Source organism: Vulpes vulpes, chromosome 10 (genome assembly GCF_048418805.1).
Source record: "Vulpes vulpes isolate BD-2025 chromosome 10, VulVul3, whole genome shotgun sequence".
In the NCBI taxonomy this organism is placed as follows: Eukaryota; Metazoa; Chordata; class Mammalia; order Carnivora; family Canidae; genus Vulpes; species Vulpes vulpes.
In genome coordinates, this window is record NC_132789.1 from 43,902,618 (window position 1) to 43,918,843 (window position 16,226).

The 16,226-nt window shown below is 40.1% G+C and overlaps 1 protein-coding gene across 15 annotated transcripts in view; it reads right to left on the reverse strand.

The window, feature by feature from the left end:
• Positions 1 to 16,226, reverse strand: part of THRAP3 (thyroid hormone receptor associated protein 3) — a 61,153-nt gene that overhangs the window by 33,961 nt on the left and 10,966 nt on the right. For 8 of the 15 annotated variants that reach the window (XM_025991747.2, XM_025991748.2, XM_072723824.1 and 5 more), the window contains one exon: positions 4,193 to 4,296. The gene's annotated coding sequence lies outside the window, so the exon portion shown is untranslated. Of the gene's footprint in view, positions 1 to 4,192; positions 4,297 to 11,929; positions 12,048 to 16,226 lie in introns of all 15 variants that reach the window. The other 7 variants (XM_072723827.1, XM_072723830.1, XM_072723832.1 and 4 more) reach the window with 1 other exon arrangement.

Below are 16,226 nucleotides of genomic sequence, written 5' to 3' on the forward strand. Positions count from 1 at the left end.
CTGGGTCTCCAGGATCGCGCCCTGGGCCAAAGGCAGGCGCCAAACCGCTGCGCCACCCAGGGATCCCTCAAGTTTTAAACCTGGTCCAATATTATATCATTTGGCGACTTTTATTTTTATTTATTTATTTTTTTAAAGTAACCTCTATGCCCAACCAGACTCAACCCCAAGATCAAGAATGGCAAGCTCTACTGACTGAGCCAGCCAGGAGCCCCTATTTAGTTACTTTTAAATTTATCATTTATGGGGATCCCTGGGTGGCCCAGCGGTTGAGCACCTGCCTTCGGCCCAGGACACGATCCTGGAGTCTTGAGATCGAGTCCCACATCAGGCTCCCTGCATGGAGCCTGCTTCTCCCTCTGCCTGCGTCTCTGCCTCCCTCTCTCTGTGTCTCTCATGAATAAATAAAATATTTAAAATAAAATAAAAATAAATTTATCATTTATTTTTGCAGCTTACAGATCCTATCTACTAAGATTTTACTGTTCATATAACCACCTGATGGCTTTCCATTTGTAGCTGCACTTTACCAGACACATTGAGGGGGAAAAAGAGAAGTGTCTTAAATATACACACAATTCTACATAAGAAACCAAAAATGATTTCAAGATCTACCATTCTGGATTTTATCCTGAGCCTATAAAAGACCCTGAATCTACAAAAGAAACCAAGAAGAACCCAACCTGTCACTTCTGTTTAAAATTAATTAAGGTAAAAAAAAATTATAAAAATTAATTAAAGTACTCTTCAAAGCTCTCTACATCTAAAGACACAACTACTCCAACTCCAGTTAGATCCAAATACCCAACCAGAACTAAGTTCAGATATATGTGAGCAGTGCAGCTCCTCTGTGGGATTTCCTTCAGCAACAGCATATAAACCACCTGTAGAAACAAATCTATTCCCTAGAACATCATTTTCATGTATATATACATACATATTCCTTAATAAAGAAACAAACTGAATTCATCAGATTTATATATGAAAGATCTGGCTTGCAATAGTTTCAAAATACGAAGTGATTGATGTGGCCCTTGCCCAATTGTCCAACACCATTTCAAGCCACTCTCCCCAAGCCACAATGGCCTTCTTTCTGTTCCTTGAACAAGGAAGGCATTTATGGTCTCAGCACCTTTCCACTTGCCATTGTCTCCAAATATACTCTTCTGCACCCTTGAGCATGGCTGGCTCCTTTCCCATCCTGTTAATCTCAGCTACTTAAAAAGGCCTCCTGTAGTGTATTGTCTAATGAAACCTCACTGATCCCCCACCACTGTTATCTGGTAGTTCTATTTTGCTCCAAACACTTAGGATAATCTGAAATCATCTTATTTGCCTCCCCAAACTAGAAAGTATGCTCCCCAAGAACACAGGTCCTGTCTGACCGGCTCACAGCCAGTATCCCCAACACACAGGGGAAACACAGTAACAAGGATTCAAACATCTACGGACTGAATCAAAAAAATCAAAAGCAGCCTTCAAAGACAAAGATAATAATCCTAAAATATTAACATCCAGTATGGTTATTTTAAAAATTGTGCAATTGGGGCAGCCCCGGTGGCCCAGCAGTTTAGCGCCGCCTTCAGCCCGGGGTGTGATCCTGGAGACCTCGGATCGAGTCCCACAGCGGGCTCCCTGCATGGAGCCTGCTTCTCCCTCTGTCTGTGTCTCTGCCCCACTCTCTCTCTCTCTCTGTGTCTGTCATGAACAAATAAAATCTTTAAAAAAAAAAATTGTGCGGGCACCTGGGTGGCTCAGTGGTTGAGCGTCTGCCTTTGGTTCAGGTCGTGGTCCCAGGGTCCCGGGATTGAGTCCCACATCGGGTTCCCTACGTGGAGCCCGCTTCTCCCTCTGCCTGTGTTTCTGCCTCTCTGTGTCTCTCATGAAAAAATAAATTTAAAAATCTTTAAAAGAAAAAACGTGGTATATACACATAATGGAATACTATTCAGCCTTAATAAAAAAAGAATTATGCAACACGCAACAACACTGATGAACCTGAAAGACATGATGCCAAGTGAAATAAGCCAGTCACAATAAGGCAAATACTGCATGATTCCACTTACATGCATCACAAACAGATTATCTCATAGATTCAGAGTGAAATGGTGGTTGTCACAGGGCTGGAGGGTGGCTAGAAAATGCAACCAAGAAAATCTTCCATAAAATACAGATGGAAACAGTAAAAAGATAAATTTAAAAAGATCAGTCCAGGGGGATCCCTGGGTGACTCAGCGGTTTAGCCCCTGCCATCAGCCCTGGTGTGATCCTAGAGTCCGGGATCCAGTCCCACATCAGGCTCCTTGCATGGAGCCTGCTTCTCCCTCTATCTCTCTGTCTCTCATGAATAAATAAATAAAATCTTTAAATAAAATAAAATTTCAGGGATCCCTGGGTGGTGCAGCGGTTTGGCGCCTGCCTTTGGCCCAGGGCACGATCCTGGAGACCCGGGATTGAATCCCATGTCGGGCTCCCGGTGCATGGAGCCTGCTTCTCCCTCTGCCTTTGTCTCTGCCTCTCTCTCCTTCTCTGTGACTATCATAAATAAATAAAAATTTAAAAAAATAAATAAAATAAAATAATAAAATAAAATAAAATTTCAGAATGTTGGTAAAGAGAAGTTCTAAAGTTTCTGAGGTCAAAGATTGTCTAAACCATTTACACTGCTTGCATATCCTTTTCTAAGGAAACCAAGGGAGAAATGTGCTCCTCCAGAACAAGAGATTCAATCAAGAAGGAAAGGATATGGGAAAAGAGAACAGGACCTAGTAAAAGAGACGTAGGAAAAAAGTCATGAGGATACTAATGTTGAAACAGAAGCGTGACAACGGGGGAGCTGCCTAGAGAACATCCAAAATGGAACAGATCAGAAGGTATCTCCAGGAAAATAAAACTAACAGCTAAAATCTTTAAAGTATTGAGAAGATTTACACTTCTGAATAGAGTTTTAAAGATTAATTACTGGGGCACCTAAGTAGTTCAGTTGGTTAAGCGTCTGCCTTCAGCTCAGGTCATGATCCCAAAGGTCCTGGGATTGAGCCCCACATTAGGCTCCCTGCTCAACAGGGAGCCTGCTTCTCCCTCTCCCTCTGCCACTCCCCCTGCCTGTGCTCTCACTCTCTCCCATGCTCTCTCTCTCAAATAAATTAAGCAAGACAGACCAAAAAAAAGGTATTAACAACAGAGAAAATAAAAAGCCATGCAAAACAGGAAAATCAACCATAACACATAATACAATTTGGCTGTAAGTTGTACACAGTCATAACATTGTAACAGTGAATACTGCTCTAACCAGAATTACATTATAACCAGTGACAGTAAATAGAAGCATGTGAGATGGTCCAGGAATTCTATCAGAAAACCAATACCATCCACAGTGGGAAATAAACAATTAATACTAAAAACTAGAAAATCATTAAGTAGGAAAATAAGAGTACATAGAAGCAGTAACAAAAGAAGCAACTGAGTTGGAAATAATTCCTTCTAAGGGACTAGGAAAGATTTTAGTACATGTATTAAGAAAATAAGTAAAACAAAACAAAACACAATACATAAAATGCTTTTTAAGAAACTACACTCTGAGGGAAAATCAAATGTATACGTAAATTTATTCATGTCTATCACATCATTACCAGACAGGGAGATATGCAAAAGAGCCTAAATGTCTACCAAAAAGGATCTTAAATAACTTTTTTCATTTTTATTTTTTTAGATTATTTTAAATTACATGCCACATCCATGAGGAAATGCCATGTTTAAAAATCTAAACAGGGAATGTGAACAAGAACCAGGTGAGATAAAGTCTAGCCCCAATTTTGATTAAACACACACATATCCAAATAACACAGGCATGAAGAGACTATTCACCAAAATATTAATGATGCCTATGTATATGTCAAGTTTATGGATGATCTTTTCAATACTGCCTACTGAAAAAACATGTTGTTAAAGAACTCAGAAGTTAGCTAAAATAAAAAAGGTAACTGCTGATTCTACAACTTAAGAAGAAAATTAGAGAGAAGAGGGCTACTTTAACATCTTGTTTCAGTTTATTTAACTGAAAAATAAACACCACTTAATAAGAACCCAGAATGTCCATTAAGGAATCTTCTAGATAAACAACCCTTAACCTAAGACTGGTTTTATAAGCCAATGAAGTTATTATTAGGTCCTTTTACCACCATGCAATTACCTTATTTGAACAATGATTCAACTTGCACCGGATCCCAGACACCGCCACAAAAGAACACTGGCAGTGTTACTGGCTTCTCCAATTTACAAAGTCAGGATACAATTCTGGAACAAGAAGAAACAAGCAGTGATAAGACAACTACTCAAACCTTGCAAATTGTATCATGAAATATAGATGCTTGAAATCTCTAAGCAAAAACTCCACTTTAACCCTCAACTTCACTCCAGTGGACAGAGGCTTCTCTCTCAAAGCATATTGACCTTAGGATCTTCTGTCTCACACGTTTTTATCCATCCAACTCCCTACAGTAAAGCTGCAGAATGGAAAGCTAAAACCTTCCTCTTATAACCTGATACTCTAACTGGCAATATTTCAGGTGCTACGGTTTGCATTATGCAAGACTAATTCACAAACTCCATAATTTAACCTGGACAATTACTTCAGAAGAATCAGAGATCTGAAACAAAAAAAAAAAAAAAAAAAGTAACTGAGGTATGCTGAACTGAATTCAACAGACACATTTCAAGTTAAAACAACTCCCCAACTTCAATCCCTCAAGACACTAAATAATCCTTCTGATCCAGTTATTTAAATATTCTCAGATCTAAACACCACTAACATGGCTTTTCACCAAAGCTATGTAATGTTACCCAAAACAAATAGGAACACAAAGTTCCAAGATCACCAAGTATGTAATGTCCTTACTGCTAGCTCGTTAAAGCTGTACCATTCATTCATATTGCTCTACAGTAGGACGGCACCCAAGATTCAAATAGTATCAAGATGCGGTTTTAACAATCTCTCTTCACTTTTTCAGCATTTACTCAATTAAGAACACCCATCTTAGCTTTCCCTGAAATCTGTGGTTTGCACATAGCTGAACCTTGCTCACCTAACCAGGAAAAGGATTGTATTTTCCTCAAGCTACGGTGAACTGATACATGTGAACCATCAGCCTATGCCTCCTCTCCTCCCACCAAGCAAACTCCTACTCATTCCTCCAGGGGTCTCCTTCCCTAGCAAGATGTCCCTGTGCACACAGGCTGAGTTCAGGACTACTTCTTGGTGTTGCCCTAGACACGTCTCTTCTTACACTCTACTAAGATCAATTTCCCTCAAAGGACTGCAAACTCTATATACCTAACGCTGATATGTGTTTGCTAAGTAAATTGAAAACCCAAGCAATAAAATCTTGACCTATACCAAAGGTAATCAGGTAATCAACATTAGGAAGAGGCAATAAAAACCTACTCTTAAAACTAACAGGGTAAGACTATTTTATCCAGATAACATTAGTATTTGGTCAGACCCTATACCAAATTGATGACAGTGTTTACATTTACTTAGTTGATAAATAGTAAAAATATAGGACTTTCAAAATCTTTCCTGCAAAGTATTTTTCCATATATTCTTAGAACATAACCTAGGTTACATCAACCCAAACTTTTTTCCGTGTTTCTCACTGTGGAGATGCAGGGGCTCATGTCAGCTGGACGAAGTCCCAATGACTACTCCAGGACTAAGAACCACTTATTCTACAATGTACTGTATTAAAGAAATGAACTATTCTAATACACCCATCCTTAGGATTCTAACCAGATAGCTAGGAAACACACACAAAACCTTCCATTTTACTACTCCATTAGATTTCTTTCCTATTAATTAATCTCCTCTTGGAGACTAGCAAAAATTTTATCACCCTACAAGTCTTCAATCTTCCACTGTTGCAATGGGTGAAGAAGCAAATCTGAGGATATAGCCCTTGGTTATTCTGTGACCGTGAGGAGACCCCTAAAGCCAAGTCAACCCTTCCACTAGTTCTTATGCACTCTCCCCAACTTGTCCTGCCTGTGTCATCTGGACAGTTACAGGCATACTTTTCAGCCTGTCTCCAAACCTCGGTTGGTCAAATACCAGATTATTAACAAGAATACCATGGTATGGTACTGCTGATAATATAGCTTTTCCCTTTCTACATAATTTCCCTTCTAATTGTCCACTTATTCAACAAAAAAATTTATTAAGTACCGACCACACTGCCAGGTACTATTCTAGACAATTGGTGGTTCACTAATTTAAAAATCTCTTGTGACGCCTGGGTCGCTCAGTGGTTGAGTGTCTGCAGTTGGCTCAGGGCATGATCCTGGGGTCCTAGGATTGAGTCCCACATTGGGCTCCCCACAAGGAGTCTGCTTCTCCCTCTGCCTGTCTCTGCCCCCCTCCCCATCTCTCTCATGAATAAATAATCTCTTCATTCCTAGAGCTCATATTCTAGGGGGAGGATGAAAGTACAGAGACATGAGTGAACAGATACAAGCCATCTTAAGGACTTTGGTTTTCTTCAGGGAATGTGAGCAGCCAATGGAGAGTTTTCAGCAGAAGAGTAACATGACCAAAATTATATTTTAGAAGGATCATTTCAGCTGCTGAGTGTAGAACAGATTTCAATGGGGCACAATCAGAAAAAAATGGTACATATTGCCCATAATAATCCAGGTAAAGGAAAGGAGTGGCTTAGACCACAATGTACCTCGGAATACTCCCATGTTTTAAATACTACCAGACCTTAAGTGACAACATAGCTCCTAAATCTAAACAGAGTGTAATCACTAATATTCTAGGACCATAGCTTTTGTACCCCTATGGTTAAAGTTTTGAATTTTTTTTTAAAGATTTCATTTATTTATTCATGAGAGACACACAGAGAGGCAGAGACACAGGCAGAGGGAGAAGCAGGCTCCCCGCGGGGAGCCCAATGGGTACTCAATCCTAGGACCCCGGGATCACGCCCTGAACTGAATGAAGATGCGATGCCCAACCTCTAAGCCACCCAGGTATCCCATTGAATTTTTTATCTCACCTCAAGAACCCACAGTAATCTTTTCCTGAGATAAAGAACATGAGGAAAAGTCAAGAATGATGACCCTGCCTGCTCCTATGAACCTGAGTTCAAAGCTAGTTCTTTAAATCACCACGCATAACTTGCTTGTAAAAGACTAATGTGTTATAGTGTCAAAAGTAAGATACCCATAAAAGAGAACAAAAGAACAGTGTCTTCTATTCAAGTTAACCCAAAATATCCACCAAAAAACCAAAATTTAGAGGTGCCTGGGTGGCTCAGTCAGTTAAGCATCTGACTCTTTGTTTAGGCTCAAGTCACAATCTTGAGGTCCTGAGATCAAGCCTCAAGTCAAGCTCCACACTCAGCACAGTCTGACTGTCCATCTCTTCCCTCTGCTCCTCATCCTGCACACACTCTCTCTCCCAAATAAATAAAATCTTAAAAAAAAATTTTTTTTCAACCATAGCTACTTCCCATTGAAAAAAATACTAGGGATTGAGGAGATTACGACAGCTAGGCAAATAAACCTTTAGTGTTTTACCACAGAAAACTGTGCAATGTCTGTTCTAAGTCTCTTCCATGGCATCAACAGGAATTGACACCGAATCCAGAGCTGGTGAAATTACTACAAATGGCTTTGGAGAAAAAAGATACTTCCAAATGAGTTGGTCACAAATACAGGGCCTTCTACATTAAGGGGTCAGCAAATGATGCACGCAGGCCAAATCTAGCCCAACCTTTTTTTTTTTTTTTTTACCACCCATGAACTATGAATTGTTTCTACAATTTTAAATGGTTGAAAAAAATCAAGAATATTTCAGAATGTGTGAATATTCTATGAAATTCCAAGTTCAGTATCTATGAATAGTTTTATTGGAACACAGCCACGTTCCTTCATTTACAGATAGCTGCTTTCACACAACAGCAGAGTTGAGAGATTGCAAAAGAGACTGCATGTGGTCATCACTTTGCACTGCTATAGACTGCAGTGGTGCAGTTAAGCTCCACAGTTCAAGTACCATGCATTGTCATTTTATTACTATTTTTAAATTACCAGCATATGTCCGTATGTTATTTTTTTTTTATTTTTATTTATTTATGATAGTCACAGAGAGATAGAGAGAGGTAGAGACACAGGCAGAGGGAGAAGCAGGCTCCATGCACCGGGAGCCCGACGTGGGATTCGATCCCGGGTCTCCAGGATCGCGCCCTGGGCCAAAGGCAGGCGCCAAACCGCTGCGCCACCCAGGGATCCCATATGTCCGTATGTTAAAACAAGAAGCGAACTTTGAACATTACCCATTTAAAGAATAAGAAACAGTGTAGATTATTTTGTTAATGATTTAGGTGGCAAAATTCTATTATGAAAAAAAAAACGAAACCGTGCCAAGAATGTATGTCAACATTACTTTTTTTTTTTTAGATTTTATTTATTTATTCATGACACACACACACACACACAGAGAGAGAGAGAGAGAGAGAGAGAGAGAGAGAGAGAGGGGGAGAAGAGACTCCACGCAGGGAGCCCGACATGGGATTCGATCCTGGGTCTCCAGGATCAGGCCCTGGGCTGAAGGCAGCGCTAAACCACTGACCCACCCGGGCTGCCCCTCAACATTACCAAATTAAGTACTCATCACGATATGCACATCTAACAGGATTCTTTAAAAAAAAAAAAAAGAGGGGATCCCTGGGTGGCGCAGCGGTTTGGCGCCTGCCTTTGGCTCAGGGCGCGATACTGGAGACCCGGGATCGAATCCCACGTCGGGCTCCTGGTGCATGGAGCCTGCTTCTCCCTCTGCCTGTGTCTCTGCCTCTCTCTCTCTCTCTCTGTGACTATCATAAATAAATAAAAATTAAAAAAAAAAAAAAAGAAATTAGTTTTTTTTAGACTTGATAATGTTTCCTAATGATTTCAATAAAAAAATATAAAGCAAAAGAGCACTTTTTGGAAAAACAGACTATGGCAAATTTTAACACTAAACACTGTTTGAACCTCAGGTAATGTCAAGTTACTTTATTCACTACCTGTACTGTCAAAGCTAACACAAGCAATGAGATCGCTGTTCCCACAAAAATTTGAAATACGTATGGGCAGCCCGGGTGGCTCAGAGGTTTAGCGCCGCCTTCAGCCCAGGACGTGATCCTGGAGACCAGGGATCCAGTCCCACGTCAGGCTCCCTGCATGGAGCCAGCTTCTCCCTCTGCCTGTGTCTGTGTCTCTGCCTCTGCCTCTCTCTCTCTCTGTCTCTCATGAATAAATAAAATATTTTTTAAAAATTTGAAAGATGTATTTTCTTTTAAGATTTTATTTATTCATGAGAGACAGAAAGAGAGAGGCAGAAACAGACACACAAGAAGCAGGCTCCATGCAGGAAGCCCAATGCAGGACTCAATCCTGGGACTCCAGGATCATGCCCTGGGCCAAAGGCAGGGGCCAAACCGCTGAGCCCCCCAGGGATCCCCGAAAGATGTATTTTCTTAATTCAAACTACACTTCCAGCATATTTTCAATCTTAATGGAAGTGCAAAATAAATCTCTATCTTTCAAAATCTATCTAACTGTGCAACTGAGACTTCTACCTAGGGGTGCCTGGCTGGCCCAGTCAGTGGTGTGTGTGGCTCTCAATCTTGGTTGGGATTGTGAGTTTGAGCACCACGTTGGGTGTGATTACTTAAAAATAAAATCTTTAAAAAAAAAAAAAAAACAGAAAAAAAACTTCCATCTAATCTTCCATTGGAAAGAATTAGTCTGCAGTGTAATGGTACCCAAAAAGGCAAATATCAAGAAATGAACCTAACAGAATTCTTTAAATGCCTTCCAAGTGATTAATGTGCTCAAATAAACCATATGCTCAAAAAAATCATATGCTCATGGATTAATATTAATATTCAGCAGTATCAGTCTGTGTGAAGGCATTTCAAAGATGACATATGTCATCTTTGACAATCGCACTACAGAATTCAGCTAATATTAACAGATGAACATTTGCCATCCATTTTGATAGGTAAAGCTAACTCTGAACTCCAGTGATGTGAAATGTTATCCCCCAAAGTGAATTCCACTCTTGTAACACACTTGCCTTACAAAAACTGTATTCAACTATTACATTTTCCATTCTGCCAATAAAACATTTGCTTCCTAGGGACACCTGGCTGGCTCAGTCATAGAGTATGCTACTCTTTTTTTTTTTCTTTTTAAAGATTTTATTTATTTATTCATGAGATACACAGAGAGAGGGAGAGAGAAGCAGAAATACAGCCAGAGGGAGAAGCAGGCTCCATGCAGGGAGCCTGACGGGGGACTCGATCCCGGGACTCCAGGATCACGCCCTGGGCTGAAGGAGGCGCTAAACCGCTGAGCCACCCAGGGGATCCCCGAGTACGCTACTCTTAATCTCACTGTACTGACTTCAAGCCCCACATTTGGCGTAGAGAGATAACTTAGAAAGATTTTTAAAAACTCTTTTTAAGTATCTATCTTTAGGGCACCTGGATGGCTCAGTCAGTTAAGCATCTGCCTCCAGCTCAGGTCATGTTCCCAGGCCGCACAGAGCAGGGAGCCTGCTCCCCTGCCCCCAGGCTCTCTCTGTGTCAAATAAATAAAATCTATAAAAATAAGTAAGTAAACAATAATAAATACTTGTTTTCTTTTAAAAAAAAAATACTTGTTTTCTTTATTGTTAAGTACCTATATAATAACCTCAGTTTTGCCTCTTGGCCCCCAATTATCTGAATCTTTCGAGAAAAAGTCTGCCAACTCTGATTCTACATCACTCACTTATTAACAAAGGTATTTAGTGCAAATGGCCATGTAGGAATAAATCCTTAATGAGCAGTAATTCTCAAAACTGTAGGTCTCAAATGGTAGAAATTGTCATTTTTTAATCCTTATGCCCAACAACTTACAAGTCATCACTTCCTAAAAATGTAAACCTCTATTTCCTTGAAAACCAGTAGTCGTGTAAAATCTAGACTCTAGACTACATACTAACTTCTACAAATCAATAAAAACACTAAAAATTTCAATTGTTTAGGTTAAAAAAAAAATTACCTCATTAAATACTTACTGAATGCCTACCATATGCCAGGCAGTGTAGTGTCCTAAGCACTACAGATACAATGACAAAGAAAGTCTGACCTCTCTGGTGGGGTGACACATAGAAACAAGTAACTGTATATTGCATATCAAACAAGAAGTGCTAAAATAAAGTGGCTAAGAGGATGAACAAGAGGGGCAGCCTGGGTGGCTCAGCGGTTTAGCTCCACCTTCAGCCGGGGTTGTAATCATGGAGACACGGGATCAAGTCCCACGTCAGGCTCCCTGCGTGGAGCCTGCTTCTCCCTCTGCCTGTGTCTCTGCCACTCTGTCTCTCATGAATAAATAAATAAAATCTTAAAAAAAAAAAAGAGGATGAACAAGCAATTCAAAAAAGAGGAAACCTATACAACTAATACACATAGGAAAAGATTAATCTTCACTGTTAGAGAAAGGCCATCTAAAACTACAGTATTTTATACTCGTAAGAATGACAAAAATTTTTAAAGTCCAACAATATTATGTCATTAAGATTCATGGCAACAGAAATGTTTCTAATGGACTATGTACTTGCATAATCTCTGTGGAGAATACTGTGATAGTATTTAATAAAGTTAAAGATATGCACATCCCAGGGCATCTGGCTGGTAAGTCAGGAGAGCATGAGCCTCTTGATCTAACAGTCGTAAATTCAACCCCACACTGGGAGTAAAGCCTACTTAAAAAAGATGTGCACATCCTATGACCCAGCCATTGCACTTTTAGGTATAAACCCGAGGGAAACTCTCCCAAGCCAGCAGAAAATAAACAAGATTATTTTTTAGAGCAATGGGGGTGGGGTGGCTCTGTCAGTTACCTGGAAGATTTTTCTTGGTTTCAGCTCAGGTCATGATCTCAAGGGTCCTGAGGCAGGGCCCCACTTAGGGCTCTGAGCTCAGCAGGGAGTCTGCCTGAAGTATTTTTGACAGCACTCTCTGAGCACCAACAGAAAAAGAGATAAAATGATCTATTCATACAATGAATACTACACACCAGTGAAAATGAAGAACAAATATACGGTAAAGAAATCCCACAAACACAAGCCTGAGCAGAAAGAGTTACAAATATTAATGGGTAAGAAACAGCAACTGGGGTGGGGAGCATGCAGGTGGCTCAGATGGTTGAGCTTCTGCAGTCTGCTCAGGTCAGGATGCTGCAGTCTTGGGGAGGAGCCCCGCATCCAGCTCCCTGCTCAGCAGGAGTCTGCCCCTCCTCCCTGCTTCTGCTTGCTGGCTCATTTGCTCTCACTCTCAAATAAATAAATCAAATCTTTAAACAACTTATATGAAGCTTAAAATCACACAAAAATGGTACTGTCTTTTGTTTAGGAAAGCATACATACTTAAGAGAAATCTAGAAAAATGCACAGGTATCTTACAAACACCAAAATCAGGGATCCCTGGGTGGCTCAGCGGTTTAGCGCTGCCTTTGGACCAGGGTGTGATCCTAGAGACCCGGGACTGAGTCCCACATTGGGCTCCCCACAGGGAGCCTGCTTCTCTCTCTGCCTGTGTCTCTGCCTCTCTCTGTGTCTCTGATGAATAAATAAAATCTTAAAAAAAAAAAAAAATCAGAAACATGGTTAGGAGGAGATTCAACTGTGGTAGGAGAGCTTTATTTCATACATTTATTAAATTGATCTCTTAAATATGAGTACTGCTTTTATTATTCTTTTGGATGTCTTCATAGTGCATGTTTTTTAAAGCAAGAAAAAAAGGTTTATACAGTGCTAACCGCTGTGATTGTGCTCCCTTTTGGATTCCCTTTCCCAGTCTCTAGAGGGGGAAAAAAATTCTCTAGGATAGGGACAGAAAAGTACATGCATTCCCAGGTACCTCAAAAACTTCTTGGTCAAACACATTCCGATTTTTGCAAACACTTCTAAAGACTGAATAGGATTCATAAAGCAATTCTCTTAGGGTCAAATCAAAGAAACAACTCCTTATTGTATGATAAGCACCCATCGGTTGAATACAGGCAAATCAAAATATGAGCCTTGCAAACACAAGACTAACATGGATTAGCATCCTGATTCCACTTCTCTGCGGGCTTGATAAGATGTATAATCTTACTTAATTTCCTCATCTCTAAAGAGTAGATACACTAATTTTATAATCTAATGTAAAATTAAATGAACTGACATATGTAAACCACATAGCATACGGTACTCTAAAAGGGTAGTTGGCGGGGGGGGGGGGGATCCAGAAAATTGGGAGAGGCTTTTCCCCCAGCAAAGTGTTTACATAATCACCAAACAACAAATCAAATCCATAAAGGTAACCATTTCCAGAATCATCTTCAAAACACTAAGCCAAGGGCAGCCCTAATGGCACAGCAGTCTAGCGTCGCCTGCAGCCCAGGGCGTGATCCTGGAGACCTAGGATCGAGTCCCACAGAGCCTGCTTCTCCTTTTGCCTGTGTCTCTGCCTCTCTCTCTCTCTCTCTGTCTCTCTGAATAAATAAAATCTTAAAAAAAAAAAAAAAAAACTAAGCCAATACTGTACACAATGGGAAGCTGAGATCAAGCTAAATCCCTAGGATTTTGCCTAACTCTCCATATTAGATCCAGTTCAGGTGATGACTGCTTAGTGAGAGAAAAAAAATTACACTCAATACTATGTAATTTATAAGAGTCAGGGATGCCAGGGTGGCTCAGTGGTTGAGCATCTGCCTTCAGCTCAAGGCATGATCCCGGGGCCTGGGATCGAGTCCTACATTGGGCTCCCTGAGGGAGCCTGCTTCTCCTTCTGCCTGTGTCTCTGTCTCTCTCACTCTCATGAACAAATATTTTTTTAAAGAAATTTATAATAAAAGTCAAGAAAAGTTTGCTTTTTAAGAATTTTTTAAGTAATCTCCACACTCACTGTGGGGCTTGAACTCATGAACCCGAGATTAAGAGCTGCATGCTCTACCGACTAAGCCAGCCAGGCACCCCAAGAAAAAGTAAGTTTTTGGGTTTCTTTGTTTTTTAGACAGAGAGTATGCACGCACACTGCTGAGCAGGAAGAGGGGCAGAGGGAGAGACAGAGAGAAAGAGAACTCCAAGCAGCCTCCACGCTCAGTGCATTGGGGAGCCCCACTGGGGACTTGATGGCATGACCCCGAGACTGACCTGAGCCGAAATCAAGAGTCGGACACTTAACTGACTGAACTACTCAGGTGCCTGATAAAATGAGTTTTCAACAGGAAAAAGGAGTATTTTCAACAGGAAACTAGATTACTCAAGAGTTACTATAGGAAAAGCCAAGTTTTGCATACATAATACTTTATGATGGGAGACATGCAACAAAAAGTGTGTATCCATGATTTATGTATTTGAACAATGGTTTCTCATTCACTAAAAGGAGTAAAGGAAGGAGGATGAACAATCCAGAAGACAAAGCCTGTATCCCTATAGCTTTGCAGTGATATTTAATACCCAACAAGGAAACCAAAGATCCTCTCCTCAGAAACCCTTTATTTCTTGTTGGCAGCTCTCAGATTAGTTAACAAGAATAAGATAAGCGGAGAAGAGCAAGTCAAAATTCTAGCTGAATAACAGTGTACACAAAGTTATAGTTTATGTATACTCTAACACATAAATCTTAATTTCCAAATAGCCACAGCAATAATTCAGATGACAACTTTGAAACTAAGTTATCTTTTATTACATTCCTGGTTCATGTATGCAAATATAACTCATTAATGATGAGAGCGGGTATTAGGTTTTATCAGGAAGTTGGCACTTTGAATGAACCGTGTTAAAAAAATTTTCAGTAAAAAAAAAAAAATTGGGGGGGGGGGGTGCCTGGGTGGCTCAGTCAGTTAAGCATCTGCTTTTGGCTTAGGTCATGATCCCAGGGTCCTGGGATCAAGCCCCGATTTAGGCTCCCAGCTCAGCAAGGAGTCTGCTTCTCTTTCCCTCTGCCCTCTGCTCATGCTCTCTCAAATAAATAATCTTTAAAGAAAGAATTAAAAAAAAAAAAAAAAAAAAAAAAACACCTTCAAGGTACCTGGGTGGCTCAGCTGGTTAAGCCTCTGACACTTGATTTCAACTCAGGTCAAGATTTCAGGGTCGTGAGACCAAGTCCCACCTTGATCTCTGTGCTCAGTGGGGAATCTGCAACATTCTCTCTCCTTCTCCCTGCTCCTGTGGGTGCTCTCTCCCACACTCTCGCTCTCTCTCAAATAAACAAATCTTAAAAAAAAAAAAATTTCACTAAGTTTCATTCTCCAAAAGAGATGTTCAAAAGTACAAAAAAATAGTCATAACTAGTATGACAAAGCATTTGCAACAGTTAAACAATGCTTTTAAGATTTTATTTATTGGAGTGTGCGCAGGCCCGACTGCAGATGCAGAGCAGAGAGAGGACAGACTCCATGCTGAGCACAGAGCCCAACTCAGGACTTGATCTCACTACCCTGAGATCACAACCTGAGCTGAAATAGGAAGCTCAACCAACTGAGTCACCCAGGCAGGCAACCCAAATGACCCTCTTAAGTATCATTCATCCAGTAAATTTCAAAGCAATGGCTTCTGAGCCAAGAGTCCTATTGGTTGAGAGATTATTCACGGAAATGGCTAAACTCAAATGGAGTTTAAAACACCTACATCTGAGAATTTCTAGTGTGCTCAACCAACACTGTTTACTCAACTGTCAAAACAGCACTAGAGATCACTGGTTCCATTCGTGCCTAAACTTGTAAGATAGGATTTTCATCACTTTTACACATCCAAACCATTTAAATAACCACTTTATAATAAAAGAAATGACAGTATGGGACTATATTAAGTTTCATAAGATATTGAACTGCACAATTTTTCTCATATTCTTTATATTCATGTCAAATATATATATATATTAAGTCTCTCAAAGGAAGGAAGGTGTATTTTCATTTCTAAAATGAAAACATACAAAAAACTAGGCAAATATTATTAATTCTGAAATACATCTTGTCATTCTATTTGCAGCAAGGTGAATCAGTCACAAAGTCTGTCAGCTGAATTCAAGCCTATTATTTCTAAGAGTTAAATAACTTCACATATAATAAGCATGACAGTAACAAAATGGAGATTTTTATCTGAGGACTCTTTTTTTTTTTTAACGATTTTTAAATTTTATTTGACAGAGAGA